Raw genomic sequence first — 25,045 nt, 5'->3', positions numbered from 1 at the left:
CTGGGTCCCACTTATTCTAGTGGCTGGTTTCTGCCAAGTCTCTGCCTACCAATGGGTCTGGGGTGGTGTGGATCTGAATCTGTAATCCTAGGTGGGCAGAGAGGATCGTCTTTCTTTCTGTTCTGTTCTGTAGCCTCACTCTGCTGCGTGGACAGGAAATTCTGCCTTGGGTGTTACTGTGGGCATCTTTCCACCCTGGGATCATTTACAGAGATAAAGCAAAGGGTGGTTTTATCATTAAGTTATGTCCGACTCTTGTGACCTCATAGACTGTAGTCCACAAGGCTCCTCTGTCCATGGGATTTCCCAGGCAAGAATACTGGAGTGAGTTGCTGTTTCCTTCTCCAGGGGATCTTCCTGACCCAGGGATCGAACCCAGGTCTCCTGAATTGCAGGCGGTCTTCTGCATTGCAAGCAGATTATTTACTGACTGAGCCACCAGGGAAGCTAAAGCAAAGGGGAGGCCTCTCCGATCATGAATCATGGATCCACATTGGCTGACATGGAGAGCACCCATTGTCCCAGTCCATCAGGCCTGTTCAAGTTCAGCTTGGAGCACCAAAGTCTTTGGTGACAATGGGGGCTTTGGGTCATTTGTCTAGCCCTCCAACCCTAATGTCCCCTTGAGGTCTCGTGGTCCCCTGTAGAGCCATCCCCAAGTCTCATGGACTCACAAGTCTCCTCAGGGACGCTGCGTGGCATTCTATCTTTGCCAGCACACCTGTTCCTCTCTCCACTCTGCCTCTGGGACACGTAGTATTTCCTCAACAGGGAGCCATTGTGGAGACAGGAGAACAAGCTTGTGACCTCAAATCACTTCTGCATCCCACTCTGCAAAAAAAAAAAGAAGAAAGAAAGAAAAAACCAACCCTGAGGCAAAGAATGACAAGGGCTACTTGCATGAAATCCAAGATAAACAACCAAACAGCATCCAGTAAAATATGAATTACTATCTTCTCCCCCCAAAAGTATTCTGCCCAGTGTTTACAATACCCTAATGACCTGCTTTGCTTATAATGTTTCAGAGTTCTCTCTCACTCACTTTCCAGAGCATTCTGTGTCCCTCTTGTCTGCTGTGATTTCTCTGGCATGATCAGGATGATCATGGCAGGGGCTTCATCAGTATTTTTGCCTGGAAACAGTCACTACCTGTACTGATCTGAGCAGAAAGACCATATCCTCATGGAACCATTTATCATACCTGGGGCAGCTGTCCTCAGAGGCATTGTTGCTTAGTTACCCACACTTATTCTCATGTTCGCAGTAAGAGTTTTGGGGAGAGCTGGAATACTGTCTCTTTATGGTGTTTAAACACAGAGATGGGACTTCCCTGGTGGTCTAGTGGTTAAGACTCCATGCTGCCAATGCAGGGGGTGTGGGTTAGATCCCTGGTCGGGGAACCAAGATTCCACATGCTACCAGGTGCGGTCAAAAGATCTAAAATTTTAAAATATATATGTATTTTTAAAAAAAACACTGAAATGAGCATTAATTATAAGGAGAGTTTTTCTCTGATGTACTGAAAAGAATTTGGCCACCTGATGTGAAGAACCATCTCATTGGAAAAGACCCTGATGCTGGGAAAGATTGAGGGCAAGAGGAGAAGGGGGTGACAGAGGATGAGATGGTTGGATGGCATCACTGGCTCAATGGACATGAGTCTGAGTGAACTCTGGGAGATAGTGAAGGATAGGGATGCCTGTCATGCTGCCATCCACTGGGTCAAAAAGAGTTGGATGCAGCTTAGCAACTAAACAATAACAACTGGAAAGACAACTGGAAGAGGCTAGGAGAAGTCTCTGGAACAGTCTGGCAGTTGTGGGTATATAATTTTGGGCTGAGGACAGCCCTCGGGGGTCACACTTGAAGGGTGAGGCTATGCTGTATGTAGCCCTAGGTGGCTTCCAGGTAAGACTCTCATCCCCATCCTCATTCCCTGGCCTTTGCAAAGTCACAGGGGTGACCACACACAGTGCTGCCTTCCATGGGGGCTGGCACATATCAGCACCAGTTCTGGCTGATTTGATGTGCAGTGCACCCCAGCAAGGGAAAAAGGAGCAAACTGCTTTATTTCAAACTGAACTGAGGCTTGGTGGAGTTTTTCCTCATCATGGTATTTACTGGGACCAGAAACCTCTTGACAATTACACAAGAACGAGTAAGTGGGAGAAAATTAAAGGCAGAGTGAAGCTTTGACTTTTCTGAACCGTTAGGAGATTTTTGCTGGTCTTTAGGCTCCAGAGGCTGGCACATCCCCAAGGGCCACCAGGTGGCGCTGCCGGCCACCTCACGTTTCAGACTCTCGGGTGAGGCAGGACGATCCGGAAATCGGTCCTTGTCTCCAGGGCACTGCGGTCAAGCAGAGGAGCCAGCTTGGCTCTGATCAGGGAGTGACCTGAGGGTCACAAGATGCAGCAATGCTCGGTCCTGTCGCCTGCTTCCTGACCCCGTACCCGAAGGATTAGAGTTGTATTGGCTTCTGATAAATGCTTTCCTTCACAATCTGGGTTTGGTATCTTTCTCGTTTTCTGCCCTGCTAGGTTTAGTCTCTCAAAATGGGATATTTCTGTCAGATAAGATAAAAACTGTGTCACTGTAACAAGATGTTCATCACTGTAACAAGATGTTCTTGCTCATCGCAATGAAAAGCTTCGGGGATAAAGTGTGCAACCCCGTCCCTGATCCTCATCTACTATCCCTGACTCACTTCGTCCCACCCTAGCGGTCAGGGTGGAGGGCGTGTGTATGGACCAGGCCCAGGGGTGCGCTGGAGCTTGAACAGGGACTGGGGAGAGGGAAGAGCTGAGGATGCTGGGTGGTCAGAGGACAGGGTTGTTAACCGAAAAGGCTCAGATTTGTTGAAGGATGGGGTGGGGCTTATGCACACACTTTGCAAAGAGTGAAAAGCTACTCTGATACTTTGATCGGGTGCATGTTGCTACACATGCCATAAAAGACTGGATACAAATGTCCTAAGATTAGAAGAATCATGTCAAACTTCTGCCTTGAGGTGCCCTGGTTCCTCCAATGGACGGCTTCAGCCTCGGGGAACATGTCTCCCAGGACGACCCAGGACACCTGCTGAGCTGCACCTACTGGACCGGAATCGCGGATGCGTGGTGGGCGGGGCCTGGAGGGTGATGGGGTTGTTAAGGAGGGTTTGAATGTCAGTTCTGGGGACAACTAATTCTCTCTTTTTCAATAGCTAACAGCCCTAAATAAGCAATAAATGCTTCCAGCTGCTCTGCTCAAGCTTGCCTGGAACCAGCTGTCATGAAGAGGAGATAAGGTCTCAGATTGAAATGTTCAAATTGTGTATTTTTTTTTCTAATAACAGAGTTGCTGACAGTTGTGAGGCCTATATCATGTTACCTATTAAAATAGTTAAGGTCAGCCAACATTTTAAAATCAGATAATTAAATTGTGTTAAACAGGCCCAAGACACACTGTTGGTTATAGCTTCAGAAACTTGGGTTTTTGTATGTTGAAGGTCAGTTTGTTATAAAAGAAATTCTCTTTATATAATAAAAGCATGTTTTCATCATATCGTACTGCAAAGTCTGAGAAATCTTCACGTTTGGAAGGTGGTGTGTTTGTGTCTGTGTATAACAAAGTCTAAGTTTTGGAACTTTCAATGTGTAATTTTCTAGAAAAGTTTGCTTGCCAACTTCCCAAGATTAGCTGACAGCCTCTCAGAACCTTCTGGAATGCTACTAACTTCTAAGAAAATGTATTGTTTCTTCTAGAAGGTTAGGGAGAGTTGACGGTGGTGCTCAGTTGTGTCCAATTCCTTATGGCCCCATGGACTGTAGCCCGCCAGGCTCCTTTGTCTGTGGGGTTTCCCAGGCAAGAGTACAGGAGTGGGTTGCCATTCCCTTCTCCAGGAGATCTTCCTGACCTAAGGATCAAACCCAGGTCTCCTGCGTTGCAGGCAAATTCTTTACTGTCTGAGCCACCAGTATGCCTTTTCCATAGCTGTTCCCAGCATTGTCCTGCCCTTCCTTCCATGAAAAGAAGAGAGTAATATTCCTCAACTTTAGTTTCATAGGGGTCCACAATCATCTGCAAATTGACCAGCCTCATTGACAAAATTCCCTGATTATGGCAGGGCGGTGGGGGGTGGGGGCGTGAATGTGCTGAGTGTATCTGTCAGCTCTGATTTTGTAACAAGCAAGCATAGGAAAAGTCTCAGTGGCATACAACAAAAAGCATTTATTTAGCTCCTGCGTCTTCAGGTCAGCTATACACCTCTCTTGATTTCACCTGGACTAGTCTGTGCATCCCAGTTTGGCTGGGGGTTGACTGATCTCAGTGGGGCATGACTGAGCTCTTCTGCTTTGACTGAAATGTCTGGGGAAGCACTTCCCCCTGCAAGCCTGCCGGTGTGTTGGGCAGAGTGCCTTGGCCAGCTACAGACCCAGGGCAGATTTTTACAATGGCAGCGGCAGAAGTACAAGAAGAACGGACCCACTGCAAATGCTAACTCTGTGCCGTGTCTGCTAAGATCTCTCACCAAAGCAAGCTGTAGAGCTGATCTTGAAGTTAAGGGGCGGGGAAGTACTCTTGCTCATGCTTACGTGGGAGACCTGCAAAGTCACTTGGGAAGGGATGTGGACAGAGTGAGGGGTGAAGAGTTGGCTCCCAATGTCATCCATGAATACCACAGTGTACAAGATACTTCTCTGCACTGCTCAAAAACACAGATGCTCTGTGTTATCTTCAGCCTGGCACTCAAGAATAAAGGCACGCTTTCCTCTACCATCCTCTCTGACTCCTCACAGTCCTCTGCTGTGCGTGTGTGCTAAGTTGCTTCAGTCAAGTCCAGCTCTTTGTGACCCTACGGACTGTAGCCTGCCAGGCTCCTTTATCTGTGGGATTCTCCAGGCAGCAATACTGGAGTGGGTCGCCATGCCCTCTACCAGGGAATCTTTCCGACCCAGGGATCGAATTCACAAGTCTTTCATTTCCTACACTGGCAGGCAGGTTCTTTACCACCAGCGCCGCTTGGGAAGTCCTCTGTTACCACCTCCCAGAAAACACATCTTAAACACGTCCGCCACTGCCTGGGCTGCCCTCTCTAGTTTCTGTTTGCCTCTAAGCCCGAACCTTGTTGCCAGGGGGAAGTCAGGGTTTGCCTCCCCCAAGCAGTGTCACTGTGGCACACCACCTCTCTGAACCTGCACCATCAGTCCCCTTTCCTGGCAGCTGGTCTGGGTGGAGAGCTCCTGGAAGGCTTCACACACCTGCTGAGCCTCTGAAGCCCGGCATCCATCCTGGATGGTGCCCCGCAGGCGGCAGGTGTGCTCAGTAAATATACTGTTTTCGGCCAGGAGGTGGGAATGAAAAAGCAGAGAAAGAAAAGTTGGTCTTCCAGATGCTGGAGGGGTGGGGGAGGGGAAGAGCTCCTGCCTCAGCCATCAGGACTCTCTCTGCTCCGTTTTCAAGCTGGAGTTAGGACGAGACAGAGCAGGCCACTGGCTCATTCCAAATCCTCGTACCACCCTGGGGGCCTCAGATCAATCCACTTTCTGTTTCAATGACTGCGTCTCGGCCTCACTGATCTCCCTCAGTTAGTTCACAGGGGTAGTTCTCAGGGTTGATTAGGTGATGGAGATCATGGCATCCAGTCCCAACACTTCATGGCAAATAGAAGGGGAAAAAGTAGAAGCAGTGACAGATTTTCTCTTATTGGGCTTCAAAAATCACTGCAGATGGTGACTGTACCTGTGAAATTAGAAGACACTTGCTTCTTGGAAGGAAAGCCAGGACAAACCCTAGACAGCATATCAAAAAGCAAAGACATCACTTTGCTGAGAAAGATCTGCATAGTCAAATCTATGGTTTTTCCAGTAGTCATGTACGGATGTGAAAGTTGGACCATAAAGAAGGCTGAACACCAAGAATTGATGTTTTTGAATTTTGGTGCTGGAGAATACTCTTGAGAGTCCCTTGGACCACAAGGAGATCAAACCAGTCAATCCTAAAGGAAATCAACCCTGAATATTCACTGGGGGGACTGATGCTGAAGCGTCAATACTTTGGCCATCTGATGCAAAGAGCCAACACTTTGGAAAAGACCCTGATGCTGGGAAAGATTGAGGGCAAGAAGAGAAGGGGACAACAGAGGATGAGATGGTTGGATGGCATCACTGATTGAATGGACATGAACTTGGGCAAACTCTGGGAGACACTGAGGGACAGGGAGGCCTGGTGTGCTGCAGTCCATGGGGTTGCAGAGAGTTGGACACAACTTAGTGACTGAACAACAACAATGAAATGTACATTTATGAGTGGCAAAACCATCCTCTTACAGTGTCACCCCATCCTGAGGGTCTCATCTCCAGAGGATTTTCCCTGCTGCTTCCTGCCCTAAAACCATGGTTTACAATAAGGTTCCCTCTTTGTGCTGTACAGTGCTATGGGGGGGTTGACAAATGTATAAACTCATTTATTAGTTTCTTAGAGAAAGATTTCACCAACCCAAACATCTCCTCTGCCTCACCTGTTTATGCACCCTTCTCCCTCCTTCCCTCCCCCAAACCCTCTTGTTCTGCTTTGATAAGTGAATTAGGAAAGGCAAGATGCTGGAATATTAGCATGGCTTTGCCTCTGACTTCTGTGTCATCAGGAAGGCTAGAGGGTCTTCTGACTACAGCCTGCAGGGTTAGGCGGACAGTCTGTAAGTCAGGCAGAGGGTGCAGAGTGCCCAGCACATGGCTGGGGGCTGCACATAGGTTGTCCCTCTCTCCTTTGCCTCTGTTGTGGGTTAGCTGATATTTGGTAGCTGGAAAGAGGGTGAGGCTGCCCTGGAAATCCAAGTAATTATATTTCCTTGAGATAACTCTTTCCCCTGCCTACATCCCAAGGAGATGAGCATCAGGCTTCCCTGGCCCCAGGTAGGGGAGAGATCTGATGGGAAATTTGATTTTCTCTGTGAGTTTATAGAAGTCAGAGGCCAAGACTTGCATTGATCACCACGAGGATCCTTGACGGCCCCACTGCTTGTGGGGGTCACCTGTCCTGAATTGTTTTTCTGGGAGGACCCTTCAGAACAACCTGAACCAACCCCTTGTGATTGGCTCTGACCCACCCTGACACCAGCTGCTGAAGGCTGGCTTCCTCCAGCAAGTCACCCTCCACCCCCCTGCCCCTCACCACCCCTGCTCCTCAGTTCTCCTCTGACATGGGGAAACTTCTTCCTCGATGCATGTTCAGCCGTCTGTGGCAGGATTTCGCAACATAGACACTTCTCTTTAGCACAAGCTTTCATGATGCAGATTGGAAATGACGTAGCTTAATTTGGAAGCTTGATTTACAGTCAGGATACAGATGTTGGTTCTAACGTAGAGCTTGCGCCCTGAACAGGAAAAAGTTGTTGCTCACAACCCAAAACATTTGTTGGAGTGACTCTGTGCTTGGTTTATCTTATCGACAGAGGATTGATCAAGATCGTGCTGGAAACAGATGGCACATGCAAATATAATGTAGGAGGGTTGAGAGAGGTGTTTGCTCCCAGGTAGTACAGCGGTAAAGAACTCTCCTGCTAATGCAGGAGACATGGATTTGATCCCTGGGTTGGGAAGATCTCCCACAGAAAGAAATGGCAACCTACTCCAGTATTCTTGCATGGAGAATCCCATGGACAGAAGAGCCAGGCGGGCTACAGTCCTTGGGGTCACAAAGAGTTGAGTCAGGCACAACTTAGCGACTGAGCACACACATGAGGGAGGTGTGGATGGGGGAAGAGCACCAACAAGGAATGGGGAGACTCTGCAGGACCAAAGTCAGTGAGAAGCTGCCGCCTTCCTCGATGGGCAAGAGGCAGGGGCTTGGCAGGAGCTGTGGGTTTCAGAGAGGGGCTGTCTGGAAGGAGTTGTGGCCTGGGGTTGAGTAAAGCAGACACTGTCAATGTGCTGTCCAGCAGGGAGAGAATCAGGGAATAAACACCTCACTTTCTCCCCTGCTATTCCCTGGCTTGAAGGTACCTCCACTAGCCACATGCAATGAGAAGCCAGAAAGCAAAAGAGCCTGAAGATGCTTTCCATCAGGATCAGCTGTCTGGGGCCCCAGGCAGGGTGGGGAAGTATGGATAGATGCTGGGAAGCAGAAGAGTGTGGTACCCAGCACACCTGGATTATAAGCAGGATAAAGGTGGTAAGAATGTGTGTGGTGATCAGGGCTAATGAACGTGTTGCTGGTGAAAAGGAAACACCGGCATTAGTTGCACATGAAATAAAATCCCACATGTGCTCCATGATGTCTGATTTTGAAGCTAGGTGGTAGAGAGTTGATCCTTGAACAAAATAAGACTAAGCGATGCCAACCGGCATGCAGGCAAAAATCTGATAACTTTATACTCAGCCCTCCATATTTTCTGCACCCTCAACCAGCCATGGAGAGCGTAGTACATATTCATTGAAAAGAATCTGCGTACAAGTGGACTCACACAGTACAAACCAGTGTTGTTCAAGAGTCAATGGCAACTAAAATAGTACGGAGGTCCCTCAGGAAAGGAAAAACAGAACTGCTATACAATCCACCAATCCCACTCCCAGGCAAATATCTGGATAAAATTATAATTCAGAAAGATACACATACCCCTAATAGCAGCACTATTTACAGTTGTCAAGACATGGAAACAGCCTAAAATGTCCATTGACAGATAAATGGATAAAGAAGATGAAGAAAATATATACAACAGAATATTACTCAGCCATAAAAAAATCAAACAATACTATTTGCTGCAACATGAATTGACCTCGAGATGATCATACTAGGTGAAGTAAGTCAGAGAGAGCAAGACAAATACTATATAATATTGCTTCTACGTGTAATCTACAATATGACACAAATGAACCTATTTATGAAACAGACTCACAGACCTAGCGAAAAGACTTAAAGTTACCAAAAGGGAGGAGAGAAGGGATGGAGTGGGAGGTTGGGATTAACAGATGCAAACTCTTATACGTACGATGGATAAACAGTGAGGTATTACTGTCTAGCACAGGGAACTATACTCAATGTCTTGGGATAAACCATAATGGAAAAGAATATAAAACAGAATGTGTGTGTGTGTGTGTGTGTGTGTGTAGCTGAGTCACTTTGCTATACAGCAGAAGTTGGCACAACATTGTAAATCAACTACACTGCAGTTAAAAAAAGTCAATGTCAAACATAAAAAAAACCTTTTCTTTAAAATATCTATGGGGTTTCCCTGGTAGCTCAGTGGTAAAGAATCTGCCTGCCAATGCAGGAGACACGGGTTCAATCCCTGATCCAGGAAGACTCCACATGCTGTGGAGCAACGGAGCGCACACATCACAGCTACTGAGCCTGTGTTCTGGAGCTCAGGAACCACAGTTATTGAAGCCTGTGTGCCCTGAAGCCTGCGCTCTGCAACCAGAGAAGCCATCGCAACGAGAAGCCTGTGCGCGGCAACTAGAGAGCAGCCTACATGCAATGAAGACCCAGTACAGCCAGAAATAAATAATAAATAAAATTTAAAATATCTACATAAAAATAATTCAAGAATCCAAAATCCTTAAAGCCCTGCCTTTTCACCCTCCACACCTATTGCCGCTGAAATAGTAACAACTTCTATTGTGATTTTTAAAAGTACATAGTGTAAACTTGTCCTCAATAATTTATACTGGTTTGTTGGCTATGTCTGGGTTCTCAGACCCCAGATTTTCCAAGCAAAATCAATCAGTTCTCCTTTTCATCAGAAACGCCATCGAGAGTTTTAACATTTAGATTCCTTTCTCCAAAAAACATTAGAATGGAGTCTTGGATGTCCAGAAATAGACGTTTCAAGAGAAGGATCTGTGTGTGAGTGGTTTATGAGGAAACCTCTTTGTTGGGAAGGGAGTGTGGGAAGCCAAACAAAAGGGTGAGTCCAGGGGAAACCCCTGCCTAAGCCGAATTCTGAGGGGGGGTGCTCTGGAGTGTTAACCCCCCGGCAAAGTCTGTCCAGCTTCCAGGCAGGGAACCAGGCTTACTGCCCTACGCCTGTCAGTGACGGCCACGGCCACACGGGGATGTAAACCCTGGAGCCTCTGGTTGTCTCCTCACGTGCGGCAGTGTAGCTCTGCTGGCCCCAGAGAAGTTCTCCGAGAAGATCAGCAGGTGCAACCCAGCAGGAGTGAAGGAGGAGGGGCGTGAACAGCCACCAGGGCACCTGGGTGGCGCTCGGACAGGAAGTGTCCCCTGGGAGTCTCGGGCGCTGAGTGCTTGGGCTTAGAGGCAGCGATGGCTGGGCTCACCCCGGCACGGTTCTTTCTGTTTTCTTCCCTGTCTCCCGATCTGAGGTTGTCCCCTCTCCTCCCCATACTTGATATCAGAAAGACACATTTTCCTTATACCTTTATATTTGCTTTTATAGTTGCGTGGTTAGGCTTTTGTATTTGCACGGTTCCTCGGGAGAAAGACTACCAGTTGCCTGGTTCCTTTCATTTTCAAGGCCACAGGGCTGCCACACTTCTCACTGTGTCAAAGCCCAAGATTTTAGCAGATGAGCATGTTTCCCATTTCCAAATATATGTATGCACAATCTGGAAGAAATGGACAGATTCTTCTAAGGCTGAACCAGAAAGAAATAGAAAATAAGAACAGACCAATCACAAGTGCTGAAAGCGAAACTGTGATGAAAACTCTTCCAACAAATGAAAGTCCAGGACCAGATGGCCTCACAGGCAAATTCTATCAAACATTTAGATAATGTATCCTTCTCAAATTCTTCCAAAACACTGCTGAGGAAGAATCACTTCCAAGCTCACCCTACGAGATCATCACCTTGATATCAAAACCAGACAAAGATCTGCCACAAAAAAAGGAAATTACAGGCCAATACCACTGATGAACATAGATGCAAAAATCCTCAACAAAACACTTGTAAACAGAATCCAACAACACATTAAAAGGACCATACACCATGATCAAGTGGGATTTACCCCAGGGATGCAAGGATTCTTCAATATACACAAATAAACCAATGTGATACACCATATTAACAACCTGAAGGATAAAAACCATATGATCTGGAATTTAGAAAGATGGTAATGATAACCCTATATGTAAAACAGAAAAAGAGACACAGATGTACAGAACAGACTTTTGGACTCTGTGGGAGAAGGCGAGGGTGGGATGTTTCGAGAGAACAGCATCGAAACATGTATATTATCAAGGGTGAAACAGATCACCAGCCCAGGTTGGATGCATGAGACAAGTGCTCGGGGCTGGTGCACTGGGAAGACCCAGAGGGATGGGGGTGGGGGGGAGGTGGGAGGGGGGATCGGGATGGGGAACACATGTAAATCCATGGCTGATTCATGTCAATGTATGGCAAAAACCACTACAATATTGTAAAGTAATTAGCCTCCAACTAATAAAAAAAAGGAAAAAAAAAAACATATGATCATCTCAATAGAGGGAAGAAAAAGCTATTGACAAAATTCAAAACACTTTTATGATGAAAAGCTGTCCAGAAAGTGGGTGCAGAGGGAATCTACCTCAACATAATGAAGGCCAAATACGACAAACCCACAGCTAACATCATTCTCAGTGGTGAAAACTGAAAGCATTTCCTTCAAGTTCAGGAAATAGACACAAAATATAGTTATAAAAATATTTTTACCAGAAAGTGATGATTTAGTTTTTCAATTATCCATGCAGTTTGATTCCATTTTACTTTTAATTATCACATCCTTCAGGAGACTGGGAACAGAAAAAAGAAATGCTAAGACTTAAATGGGCCTCACATTCAACTGAGCTTGGTTAGTAATAGTTATGTGTTGACCCCTTCTACATGATGTGTGCATTAATGTGACTTATTTAAACAGAACACATTTCCCTAAAAGTAGTCATAATTTGCAGTGATGTCATCGGTAAGTTTCTTATTGATTTTGAATGATGAGAGAAAAGACAATCAATTCTAGAAGCTAACATTAGTAGCTGAAGGCAGTGGACGTGGGACTCTTTCCTGTCTGGAGTGAGTATGAGGGGAGGGGGGACCTCAGGCTTTCCAAGCACATCCTGCATCCGCTCTCCCTTCCTCTGTGTAGACAGAACATTGGCAGAGGTGGCTGGGCTGATCCGTCCAGCCCAGTCTCCCCTCCTGCCCAGCACAGGTTGGGCAGTGATGTATTTGTAGTCACTGTGTATATGCACAGTTGTGTCTGACTCTCTGTGACCCCATGGACTGTAGCCCACCAAGCTCCTCTGTCCATGGGACTTTCCAGGCAAGAATACTGGAGTGGGTTGCCATTTTCTGCTCTGTGGGTCCTCCTGACCTAGAGGTTGAACCCGAGGCTCCGGCGTCTCCTGCGCTGGCAGGCGGATTCCTCACTGCTAAGCCAGCTGGGACAGCCTTTGTGCTATTCCAGCTCCCTGGTCTCCACTGTTCCCGATGTGTCAGGTGTCCTGAAATAGCTAAAGCAAACACAAATTAACGGATGTGTACGCACATTTCCTGCCACAATTCTAATGCAGAGGATGACCCTTCTCTTAAGGACTTGTCCAAGACAATATGAGGCAGCCTTAAACTGCTTTACAAAAGCAGATCTCATGCCACAACTGGGCCAGTAAGTAGTTCTCAAAAGGCAGCTTAAATGAGTGTCTGTTAAGTAGTCTCTGATTCACATTGTAGTATGGTAGAAACCAAGACAACACTGGAAAAATTTAAAAATGAACAAAAAGAAGTAGTGTCTCTGTTCCCTTGAAGATAAGGTTCTCAATGTCACATTATTAAATCTGTGTTAAATGTCTAATCCAATTAGATTTCTCTGTCTTATATTTACTATTGTATTTCCTTGTAATAAGATTCGTAGATGCAAGCTATTACATATAGAATGGATAAACAACAAGGTCCTACTGTACAGGATAGGAACTATATTCAATATCCTGTGATAAACCATAATGAAAAGAATATAAAAAAGAATGTATATATGTATATACTGAGTCACTTGCTATATATAACAGAAATTAAGCCAACATTGTAAATCAACTATACTTCAATAAAATAAATTGAAGACAAGGAAGAAGGAGCCCTGTGCCAGCCTCCCAGATCCAGAAACAACAGAACAATGTAGAGGATGCTGGCCCGAAAGGTAGACAACCACTGTTGTGCCAGCCTAAGATGATATTTATTGGCAAAACTGAAGAATCTTCAAAAATCTTCATTCTAATCTTCATTAGTCCTAACTTTCCTCAACTAGAATTATCCAGCAGAGATCAGAGTCTTTAAGCCATAATGTTTCATATTTGAATTTAGTTCACATGGGGCTTCCCAGGTGGCTCAGTGGTAAAGAATCTGCCTGCCAATGCAGGAGACGAGGGTTCACTCCTCGGGTCAGGAAGAGCCCCTGGAGAAAGAAATGGCAACCCACTCCAGTATTCTCACCTGAAAAATCTCATGGACAGAGGAGCCTGGCAGGCTACAATCCATAGGGTCACAAAGAGTCAGACACAACTGAGTATGCACTCATCATAAAGGGCAAAAATACAGCACGGCACGCTGAATGTATAGAGCCAAACTTGTCTAGACATTTCTGATTCGTGTCCCCTTGCCCCCTGATTTCTAAAACATACAAACAACTTATACAACTCAATAACAAAAGCCAAACAACCCAGTCAAAAAACGGGCAGAAGACCTTAATAGACATTTCTCTGAAGAAGACATACAGATAGCCAAAAGGCACATGAAAAGATGCTCAACATCATTAATTACAAGGGAAATGCAAATCAAAACTACAACTCAACCAGTAAGAATGGTCATGATTAAGAAGTCTATAAATAGCAAATGCTGGAGAAGGTCTGGAGAAAAGGGAACCCTCCTACACTGTTGGTAGGAATGTAGATTGGAGCAGTCACCATGAAGAATGGTACAGAGGTTCCTTAGAAAACTAAAAATAGAATTACCATATGATCCAACAATCCCACTCCTGGCCATATATCCAGACAACACTTTAATTCAAAATGATACATGCTCCTCAACATTCATACCAGCACTATTTACAATAGGCAGGACATGGAAGAAACTTAAATATCCATTGACAGATGAATGGATAAAAAAGATGTGAAACATATAGACAATGAAATATTACTCAACCATAAAAGAATGAAATAATACTATTTGTAGCAATATGGATAGACCTAGAGATAATCATACTATATAAAGTAAGCCAGACAAAGATAATTTTGTTTGATTATGATTTTTTTATATTTGGAATCTAAAAAAATGATGTAAATGAACTTATTTAAAGTCAAATGATCCTTAGGAAGCATTACTATGAACAAAGCAAGTGGAGATGATAGAATTCCAATTGAGCTATTTCAAATCCTAAAAGATGATGCTGTTAAAGTGTTGCACTCAATATGCCAGCCTATTTGGAAAACTCAGCCATGGCCACAGGACTGGAAAAGGTCAGTTCTCATTCCAATCCCAAAGAAGGGCAATGTCAAAAAATGTTCAAACTACCTCACAATTGCACTCATTCACATGCTGGCAAGGTCATGCTCAAAATCCTTCAAGCTGGGCTTCAACAGTACATGGCCAAGAATGTCCAGATGTACAAGATGGATTTAGAAAAGGGAGAGGAACCAGAGATCAAATTGCCAACATTCGCTGGATTATAGAAAAAGCAAGGGAATTTCAGAAAAACATCTGCTTCACTGACTACACTAAAGCCTTTGACTGTGTGGATCATAATAAACTGTGGAAAACTCTTCAAGAGTTGGGAATACCAGATCACCTTACTTGCTTCCTGAGAAACCTGTAGGCAGGTCAAGAAGAAATAGAACTGGACATGTAACAATGGACTGGTTCAAAACTGGGAAAGGAGTATGTCAAGGCTGTATATTGTCACCCTGCTTAATTTATATGCAGAGTAAATAATTTGGTACATAATTTGCTGGGCTGGATGAAACACAAGCTGGAATCAAGATATCAATAATCTCAGATGTGCAGATAACACCACCCTTATGGCAGAAAACAAAGAAGAACTAAAAAGCTTCTTGATGAAGGTGAAAGAGGAGAGGGGAAAAAAACTGGCTTAAAACTCAACATTCAGAAAAGTAAGATCATGGCATCCGGTCCCACCACTTCATGGCAAATAGATGGAGAAACAATGGAAGCAGTGACAGACTTTATTTTCTTGGGCTCCAAAATCACTGTGGACAGTGACTGTGGCCACATAATAAAAAGATGCTTGCTCCTTGGAAGAAAAGCTTTGACAAACTCAGTCAGTGTATTAAAAAGCAGAGACATAAAAAAAAAAAAAAAAAAAAAAAAAAGCAGAGACATCCCCTTGCTTATAAGGTCCATATAATCAAAGCTATGGCTTTTCCAGTAGTCATGTACAGATGTGAGAGTTGGACCATAAAGAAGGCTGAGTGCCAAAGAATTGATGCTTTCGAACTGTGGTGCTAGAGAAGACTCTTGAGAGTCCCTTGGACCACAAGGAGATCAAACCAGTTAATCCTAAAGGAAATCAATCATGAATATTCATTGGAAGGACTGATGCTGAAGCACTAATACTTTGGCCATCTGTTGTGAAAAGCCGACCCACTGGAAAAGACTGTGATGCTAGGAAAGATTGAGGGCAGGAGGAGAAGAGAGCGGTAGAGGATGAGATGGTTAGATAACATCACCAACTCAATGGACATGAGTTGGAGCAAACTCTGAGAGATAGTGAAGGACAAGGAAGCCTGGTGTGCTGCAGTCTATGGGGTCACAAAGAGTCGGATATAACTGAGCAACTCAACGATAACAATAATAAAATAGAAATAGATTCATAGACATAGAAAACAAACTCATGGTGAACAAAGGGGAAAGGTGGGGGAAGGATAAGTTACAAGGCTGAGATTAACACATACACTCTAATATGTGCAAAATAGATAACCAACATGGACCAACTGTCTAGCACAGGAGATTATACTCAATATTTTGTAATAAGCTATAAGGGAGGAGAATGTGAAAAAGAATAGATATATGTATATGTGTAACTGAATCATTTTGGTATACACCTGAAACTAACACAACATTGTAAATCAACTATACTTTGATTTTTAAAAAATTGTTAAAAAAAGAAAAAGAACGCATCAAAACACAAGAGTTTTTCATTCATGCAGCTTTTTAAAAAATGAAATGATAGTTGATGTAAAAATCACATGATAATTTCCTTAGAAATACTTAAAATAAGTGATATAATGATCCATAGTGGTCTGATTTCAAAAATATCAATACCTATAGCTAAGTTCCTTTGCCATCTACCTGAAATTATATCAACATTTTTGACTGACTATACTCCAATATAAAACAAAAAGCTTAAAAATATATCAATACTTATGTGTGACACTATATCCTTTGCATTTCTTTAAATTTATGAAGAAAAATATGTGATTATGTACATGGCTTTTCAAATTTCCCTTAGGGTATATGTGAATAAGAAGGTTGAAGACAATACTGATCTAGAAGATCTTTTATTACAAAGACCCTTAAAGACCTGAAAATTCCAAGTCTAAGCACTGTTCTACATATGAGGGTCAGGGCATCTGATCTGCTTTCTGGTCCTGCTTCACAATGTCCCTTCCAACTTGTGTATATATATTCCAATCACCTATATCTTTTCTCATGTTTTACTAGCAATAACATAAAGACAACATTTCTTATGGAATCTGGCACAAATAGAAGGGAATGGCTTAATTTACCTATGAAAGGAGACATTTGGAATATTCCATGGCTGCAGGCTATCTTATTAATTTCCCCATTTTCCATATTCAATGAGACTATAGCTTCATTTAGAAAGCTCTGTAAGACTGCAGACTGTAAAATAGGACATGTGGAGCCCGGGGGCTTTTGTGGGGGTGAAGGTCACGGCCTACTCAATGTCTGGGATGGATATTGTTCCACTTGCTTCCTGAATTATCAGGTTCACGTAAATACATTAAAGTAAGCCTGGACATACTCTGGAATAGGATGCAAGATATGCAATAAGAATTTAAAGCTATCACACAAGACTTCTAGGAAAGTTTGAAATTGTGGTAGGAGCCAGTAGCTGTGCTTCCAGGACCACTGGGTGTGTGGAGTCCAGCATTTGCTGCTCTCAGGGAGGGCTCAGTGGATGTTTGAGAAGCCTGCTCTTTGGGCTTCGCCTCTTGGTGGTGGGCCTTGGTGTTACGGGCAGAGAAGAGACTCCAGGCATCCTTAATGTCTACATTTTACACTCTTATAGATGTGGCTCTTGTTGTTTGGTCCTGCTGCTGGCCTTGCCCCTGAGGCCATTCCAGATACAGCGTTTGAAAGGTGTTTGCAGGGTTTGCAGAAGTTCTAGTGGGTTTTCTTCTTGGCTGACATTCAAAGGGGAACTTTTTTTGCTTGGGTTACAAGGAGGTCGATATCTCATTAACAACGATGACAGATTGTAGGAGCTCAAAGATAGCCTCTTGCCAAATGTGAAACAACCAATATGTTTATGAAATCATTTAATCCATAATCATGGCATGTAATGAAAGGGGCTGGTGGCCTGGCATTGGCATTTACAAGGCTGACACTGTCCTATGTTTCCGTGAATTATGGATTGAGCAAACTCTAACTTATGAGTCGTGAGAAAAAAGGATTCATCCAGGCAGTTCTTGAAGCTTGTAGAGGAAAGGTGATGTCTTTAATCAACCTGAATATAAAAATCACGCTTCTGAGTTATTTCACTATTCTGTGTAGTGCGTTGTTCCTCTGATTCTTAGCATTTTCTGAAGGATTTGGGGAGCAGAGGGGGTAACATGCAGTTTTGCTGATCATAAGCTTTTTATTTTCCAAAGATGCTATGGACGTGGTGCAATTATTTTCTTTGCAATGCAGAGACAATAGAACTGTGACATTGAGTGCACTGCTTGTATTGACCTTGAGAAATTACTTCAGTTGACCATTCATCAGATAAATTGAGAGCCATAATTTGGCCCTAAATGAGGCTGCAGACAAGAGCATCTGTGAGATTTCTGTGGACTTTGGGTTTCTCATCATTCTCCATAGTGCAGAGCAACCCCTCTCTGAACTCTGACTTCACTGATCAATATTTCAATGGGTCATTAATTGTGTTCATAGTGATTCATTCCTTTATGACCACCGCAGAAAGGCCCCATTTGTCCGTCTCCACACAGCAGGTCAAGTTTAATACACATTTGGCAAATCCAGGCCTATCGTGACCTTTGGTGTCTTAATCTGGAAGGTGATGACACTGTAAATGTTTATGCAGGTGATGAGGATGACATGATCCCAGGTGGGAAGCATCAGCACACTGATGCTCAGTAAATGTCAGTTTCAATGTCTTGCTCCCACCAGTATTAAATATTCAACACATTCTCCCAGGGCAGGGAAAGGGTGCTGGGGTATAACTACATGCTCTCTTGGCTTTAATGAGGGTGGGGTGTTGCCCAGAGTGAATCAGACCCTGGGTGTTGGCTTGTAGATGAACATCAAGAGAACCTAAGTATTGGCTGCATATCACTGTTGCATGGTTTATGTATACATTTCCCCCCTGCTATTCCATATTCCCTAAAATCCACATTTTGAAGAAGAAAGGTACAATTTTGCCTATTAAATTTCAGCCACTCTTATGGCCCTTGAGTGCACTGCTCTCTGCAGTTACATTTTATCTGTACAGTTCTGCTGGATTTGGGGGCTTCCCTTGTGGCTCGGATGGTAAAGAATCTTCCTGCAATGGAGGAGACACAGGTTCGATCCCTGGGTAAGGAAGATCTGCTGGAGAAGGGAATGGCAACCCACTCCAACATTCTTGCGTAGAGAATTCCATGGATGGAGGAGACTGGTGGGCTACAGTCCATGGGGCGCAAAGAGTCAGACACAACTGAGCAACTAACACAACACGTCGCTGGATTTTAGTATTACAGCTAAGATAAATGCGCTAAAAATGCTTTTTGTGAGTAGCCAGAATCCACAGGGGGATTTGACATGGAATCCAGTTCTAGGTTTCTACTTTGTTGTCTCCTCCCCATATTTTTTCCTCATATAATGGGGATGTTTGAGTGATTTAGGTTGTGGTCAGATGTGGCAGGTTACCTGAAGATAACACTTTACCAACCTTTGTATGATCCCAGTATTCACAGATACACCTCTTTTTGATGTAAGAGTTGTCTCATATTCACAACTTAGTCCTGGGGTTTATAAATATAGAAATGTAAGGCCAATTTATATTTTTAGAAAGAGCCACTCCCTCTCCCCATCTCCAGAGAAATAGTTAATGATATGTGCACAGACATGTCGATAAGGATGCTCACTGCAGCTCTCTCTATGACAGCAACAACAACAAAAAAACTGTAATTATCCATAATTATTGAGACATCAGTGTTTGTAACCTTCACAAAAAATAATTCCACTTCAAATGTCAGTGGAGAAGAAAACCCTGTATAGCCACTTCCGTGCTGCAAACTCTTCCCAACACATCTAGAAAGGCCTCAGGAAAAGGGGTCAGTGGCAGGGCCAGAGGGGAAAGGGCCATATTTATAAAATAAAATATTTACTTCTGTCAATGGGAACCACTTTAAGCAATGGGAAGCAATCACACAGTCCTGTCTTTCCAATGTTCTCAGTAACAAGTGACAAGAGTGAACACCTGGGGGGTGCTGCGGTGGGGTGAGGGGAAGGGTTGGGAACCATGCTGATATTTCCACCTAAATTTCAATGTCCTAGAAGTCTTGGGTTTCATCTTTAAAAATGAACATACATTCTGTATTTTATGCCACAATAATCTGTCCTTTATATCAATATTTAGGAAGTTGGATGTTACTGCTATTAAGTAAAACTGATGCCCCCAAGAGTCTGCGCCATGTCCCTCTTGGTCTTTGAGGAACCCACGGCTTTCTGCCGAGGGTCAGTTACCCCAGTTGAAAACCTGAAGTTGGGTGCATGTTTTTATTAGACATGTTCTCTGACACTCTTAGAAATATCTTCTTTGGGAGGGAGGTGGAAGGGAGGTTCAAGAGGGAGAGGATGTATGTATACCAAGGGCTGATTCATGTTGATGTTTGGCAGAAACCAACACAATTCGGTAAAGCAATTATCCTTCAATTAAAAAATAAATAAACTTAAAAAAAGAAGGAATACTTGCTCAAATGATCCTTGAAGCAGCTGTAGTAACTCTTAGTGAGGTGGTAACACTGGCTGTGGAGCGTGTCAGGAGAAAGGGGTCCCCCAGGAGCAGACGAAGAGGGCGGTGGTGGGGAGCCCTCAGGAGAGGCACAGAGATGACAGGGAGGTGACCTTGGTCCTGGAGCGGATCTGCCTGCTCAGCTCTGTCTCAGCAGGACGACGGCCACGCTCCTTGCAGGGAGGCATGTACACTGGAAGAGGGTCTGTTTCAGGGCAGTGAGACAGGTGTAGCACAGATGAAACGTGAGGGTTGGTTCGTGGTTCCGGCTGTGGTCACAGCTGGAATGAGGAGAAACAGCATGCGGTCCAGATACCGGGCTGCCTTGAAGGAGGTGGGAGAGCAGGTCTCTCAGTCTGCCAGCTGCTTGGAGCCAGAGTGGAATTTCCCTCTCGGTTTCTGACACTGAGATAAGATTCAAAAATGCAGGCACAGTAGGGCAGGTCTTTGTGGCGCGAGGGGATTCCATTCTGCCTTCACCTAAAAACAGAGGCTTCCTGCTTCACACTGAAGAGCTGGAAGAGGCGCTCTCTCCCTCCACTGGCAGCCCCTGGACTGGTCTGGTTTTAGGGGGAAGCAGCAAGAACGTCACTAGGACTGAGACTGCGGCCTGTCGCTGGGTCTGAGGGCCAGCAGAGAGCAGCAGAAGAGGCCAGGAGAACAAATGTGAAAAGAATACAATCGCAAAGGCAGAGAGGGCTTTGAGTGTCATCGCCAGCCGAGGAGCAATAAAAGGATTACTCAGGACTGACTACATTCCTGGCACTGCGAGCCGTCACGTGAGTCGTCAAAGGGAAGCAAGAGGCCGGCTGAGCTCTCAGCGTCGTCTTAGCTCGGGGATAATAAGGCAACATTTGGTTCAGGCTAAAAACGTTCAGGCAGAGATTTACTGGGAGTGAGTCGTGCACAGATGATCAGCTTGAGGCTGACAGGGGGTCCTGGACTGTTCGGAGGTTCATAATTCACTGCAATGGCTTGGACTCCCAAGGAGATAGACAACTCCTCCTTTTGTTTTATGAGAAGAGAAATATGAGCTTGTTTTCATACAGGAGGCCTGGTTCCCTTCTCTCAGTGTCCTTATTTTAAAAGTGAAACATAGTGAGATGACGAATATTGGATGCATGGGATAGGTGGGCATAAGCTGAGGAACTTATGACTTTATGAAACTCTTCTGAGTTTCATATTGCATCAGCCAATTCTACTTAATAAAACTGACTATATAAGTAACTGTGGGGGGTATAAAATACATGTCTAGGAATTACATATCATACTATAAAAAAAGGCTATATTCTTCACCCAGAAATCTTTTAAAGGATTCATTTAGCTTAAAATGGGATATTTTTGAGACAAGCCATGAGAAAAATACTTGTATGTAACTCGGTTTCTTGATGCTCACTGAGTATATCCAAATGAATAATTGTCTTAATTTTCATTTTCCAGTCATTGGAAACCTAACAACGAATTCCAGGATAAACACTGGAACCTTTCAAGGCACCTACGGAACGGAAATGTCTGATGGTCCTGAAGCAGAGTTGGCACTCCAGCCTCTGCAGGAGCTGTCTGCTGGCTACACAGACATCTCTTCTCAGCTCTTTCAGGGCTGGCTTAAGCTTGGAAATGGGAAGCATACTTCCTGAAATGTCCAGGAAAGTTCATATTGTAGAGTTTCCTATGTTTGTGTTCTGAAGGAAGCTGCTAAAATAATTTGCTATTATGTTGTGGCTGGAGTTTTCACAGTCATCATCATCACTTGTCATAATTTTAAAGCCTTGACAGATTTGTTTACTCATATATTTATATGTGGGCTTCCCAGGTGGTGCTAGTGGTAAAGAACCCGCCTACCAATGCAGGAGGAAGATCCCCTGGAGGAGGGCATGGCAACCCACTCCAGTATTCTTGCCTAGAGAATCCCATGGACATAGGAGCCTGGTGGACTACAGTCCATAGGGTCTCAAAGAGTTGGACACGACTGAATCGACTTAGAACATATGCACATACTTATATATGGATGCAGTACTGTGTTAGACGTCAGACAGCCGGAGAATCAGCTTTAAGTAGTTGCCATCAACGTAGGGAAGATGAAAGTCAGACAAGGGACTTCCCTGGTGGTCCAATGGTTAAGACCCTACATGTCCAAGGCAGGAGATGCAAGTTTGGTCCCTGGCTGGGGAACTAAGATCCCACACACCTCGGAGTGACTAAGCCTGCACACTGCAGCTACGCTGAAGCCTGCGCTCTGGAGCTCGCACACCACAGCTAGAGAGTCTGTGTGCTGCAACGGGAGATTCCGCATGGTGAAACAAAGATCCTGCCTGCCACAACTAGGTCCCGACACAGTGAAAGAAATAAATATCAAAAAAACAAACCCACTATATTTGAAAAAGGCAAGTCTGAATGTCCACCAAGAACATGACTGTGCACAGTACACGCCCTGAGCTGGCTCATATGCTTTCTAAACCTAAGCTGACACTATAAACAAACAAACGGACAAAAGTCATGGTAGCAACAGATGTACCACAAATCCCCAGGGTTCTAAGACAAGCAGGAAAGATTACAGCATGGGAGTGTTTTATGAAGGAAAACCAACTCTTAGAGCTTGTGCTAAGTAGTTCATTAATACTAGAGTTTAGAAATCCAAGAGAGAACTCTGTGAGGGACTCTGCTTGTAATGTCTTAATCTTGCTATTTCGATGATCAAAGGAAAGCAATTGAATAAACCAAGGATATTTCTCACATTTCCACCTCCATTTCCACCTGCTCGGTTATACATAAAATTGTCACCTGATTCCAAAAGTATAGCTGATTAATGATTATAGCCATTTCTAAAGATGAGATGGACCAGAGCACCATACCAGGAGTGAGTTTCAGCAGGGTAACTTTGCACAAGTTAATATTTCTGAGCTTCAGTTTCCTCTTCTACATAATCCCTATTTGGTTTAAAAGCATATGACATGGATCAAATGAGACAATCAAAGTATATGCATTTGGAAAACTGTCAAATTGTATTTAAATGTGAGTTGTGATTATGTTTGTCTACTCTTGCAGTTTTATAGATATTTTAACATCTCTCATTGTTCTCCTTTTTAAAAAGTCCTTAAATATTCTCCAGATTAGTTTGGGATTAGCTGGTTAATCTTTCCAAAATATGTTGCTGCAATTTTAATTTGATTGTATTTAGTTTATATATTAATTTGGGAAAGACTGACATCTTGACCACAATGGGTGGTTTAATTTGATAACTTAAATTAATACACAGAAATCTCCTGCACTCATATATACTAACAATGAAAGGTCAGAAAGAAAAATTAAGGAAACAATCCCATTTACAATTGCAACAAAAAGAATAAAATACCTAGGAATAATCAACCTAAGGAGGCCAAATATCTGTATGTAGAAAACTATAAGACACTGAGGAAAGAAACCAAAGATAACAAAAACAGATGGAGAGATATACCATGTTCTTGGATTGGGAGAATATTGAGAAAATGACTATATTACCCAAAGCAATCTACAGATTCAATGCTCTGTCAAATTACCAATGGCATTATTCACAGAGCTAAAACAAAATTTTTATAATTTGCATGGAAACAAAAAACATCCTGAATAGCCAAAGCAATCTTGAGGGAAAAAAATGGAGCTGGAAGAATCAGGCTCCCTAACTTCAAACTAAACTACAAAGCTACAGTAATCAAGACAGCATGGTACTGGCACAAAAACAGAAATATAGATCAAGGGGATGGGATAGAAAGCTCAGATATAAACCCATGCCCCTACGGACACCTTATATTTGACAAATGAGGCAAGAATATACAGTGGAGAAAAGGCAGTCCCTTCAGTAAGTGGTGTTGGGAAAACTGGGCAGCTGCATGTAAAAGAATGAGATTAGAACACTTCCTAACACCATACACAAAAATAAACTCAAAATGGATTAAAGAACTAAATGTAAGGCCAGACATTATAAAACTCTTTGAGGAAAACACAGAACACTCTTTGACATAAATCACAGCTAGATCCTTTTCAACCCACCTCCTAGAGTAATGAAAATAAAAACAAAAATAAACAAATGAGATCTAATTAAGCTTAAAAGCTTTGCATAGCAAAGGAAACCACAAAAAAGACAAAAGACAACCTTCAGAATGGGAGAAAATATTTGCAAATGAAGCAACTGACAAAGAATTAATCCCCCAATACAAACAGTTCCTGCAGCTCAATACCAGAGAAACAAACAATCCAATAAAAAAATGGGTGGAAGACCTAAATAGACATTTCTCCAAAGAAAACATACAAGCGGTCAACAAACACATGAAAAGATGCTCAATAACACTGATTATTAGGGAAATGTAAATCAAAATTTCAAAGAAGTATCACCTCATACGGGTCAGAATGGCCATCAGTGCAAATCTGATGCATGAAGCAGGGCACTCAAAGCTGGTGCTCTGGGATAATCAAGAGGGATGGGGTGGGGAGGGAGGTGGGGGGTGCTCAGGATGGGGGGGGACACTGGTACACCCATGGGTGGTTCACGTCAATGTATGGCAAAAATCACCACAATCTTGTAAAGTAGTGAAAGTCACTCAGTCGTGTCTGACTCTTTGCAGCCCCATGGACTATACAGTCCATGGAATTCTCCAGGCCAGAATACTGGAGTGGGTAGCCTTTCCTGTCTCCAGGGGATCTTCCCAACCCAGGGACCAAACCCTGGTCTTCGATGTTGCAGGTGGATTCTTTATCAGCTGAGCCACAAGGGAAGCTCATGGTAAAGTAATTAGCCTCCAATTAAAATAAATAAATTAAATAGCCCCCTCCCCCCAAAAAATCTACCAAAAATAAGTGCTAGAGCCAGTGTGGAGAAAAAGGAACCCTCTTGCCCTGTTGGTGGGAATGTAAAT

At 43.8% G+C, this 25,045-nt stretch overlaps 1 long non-coding RNA gene across 3 annotated transcripts in view; it reads right to left on the bottom strand.

Annotated features, from left to right (window-relative positions):
* Positions 1 to 25,045, bottom strand: part of LOC122682712 — a 69,591-nt gene that overhangs the window by 21,845 nt on the left and 22,701 nt on the right. For all 3 annotated transcript variants that reach the window (XR_006337485.1, XR_006337487.1, XR_006337486.1), the window contains exon 2: positions 675 to 831. This is a non-coding gene — a long non-coding RNA (uncharacterized LOC122682712). The remainder of the gene's footprint in view (positions 1 to 674; positions 832 to 25,045) is intronic.

Source organism: Cervus elaphus, chromosome 24, assembly GCF_910594005.1.
Source record: "Cervus elaphus chromosome 24, mCerEla1.1, whole genome shotgun sequence".
NCBI classification, from domain to species: Eukaryota; Metazoa; Chordata; class Mammalia; order Artiodactyla; family Cervidae; genus Cervus; species Cervus elaphus.
This window is presented reverse-complemented; position numbering and strand designations above follow the sequence as displayed.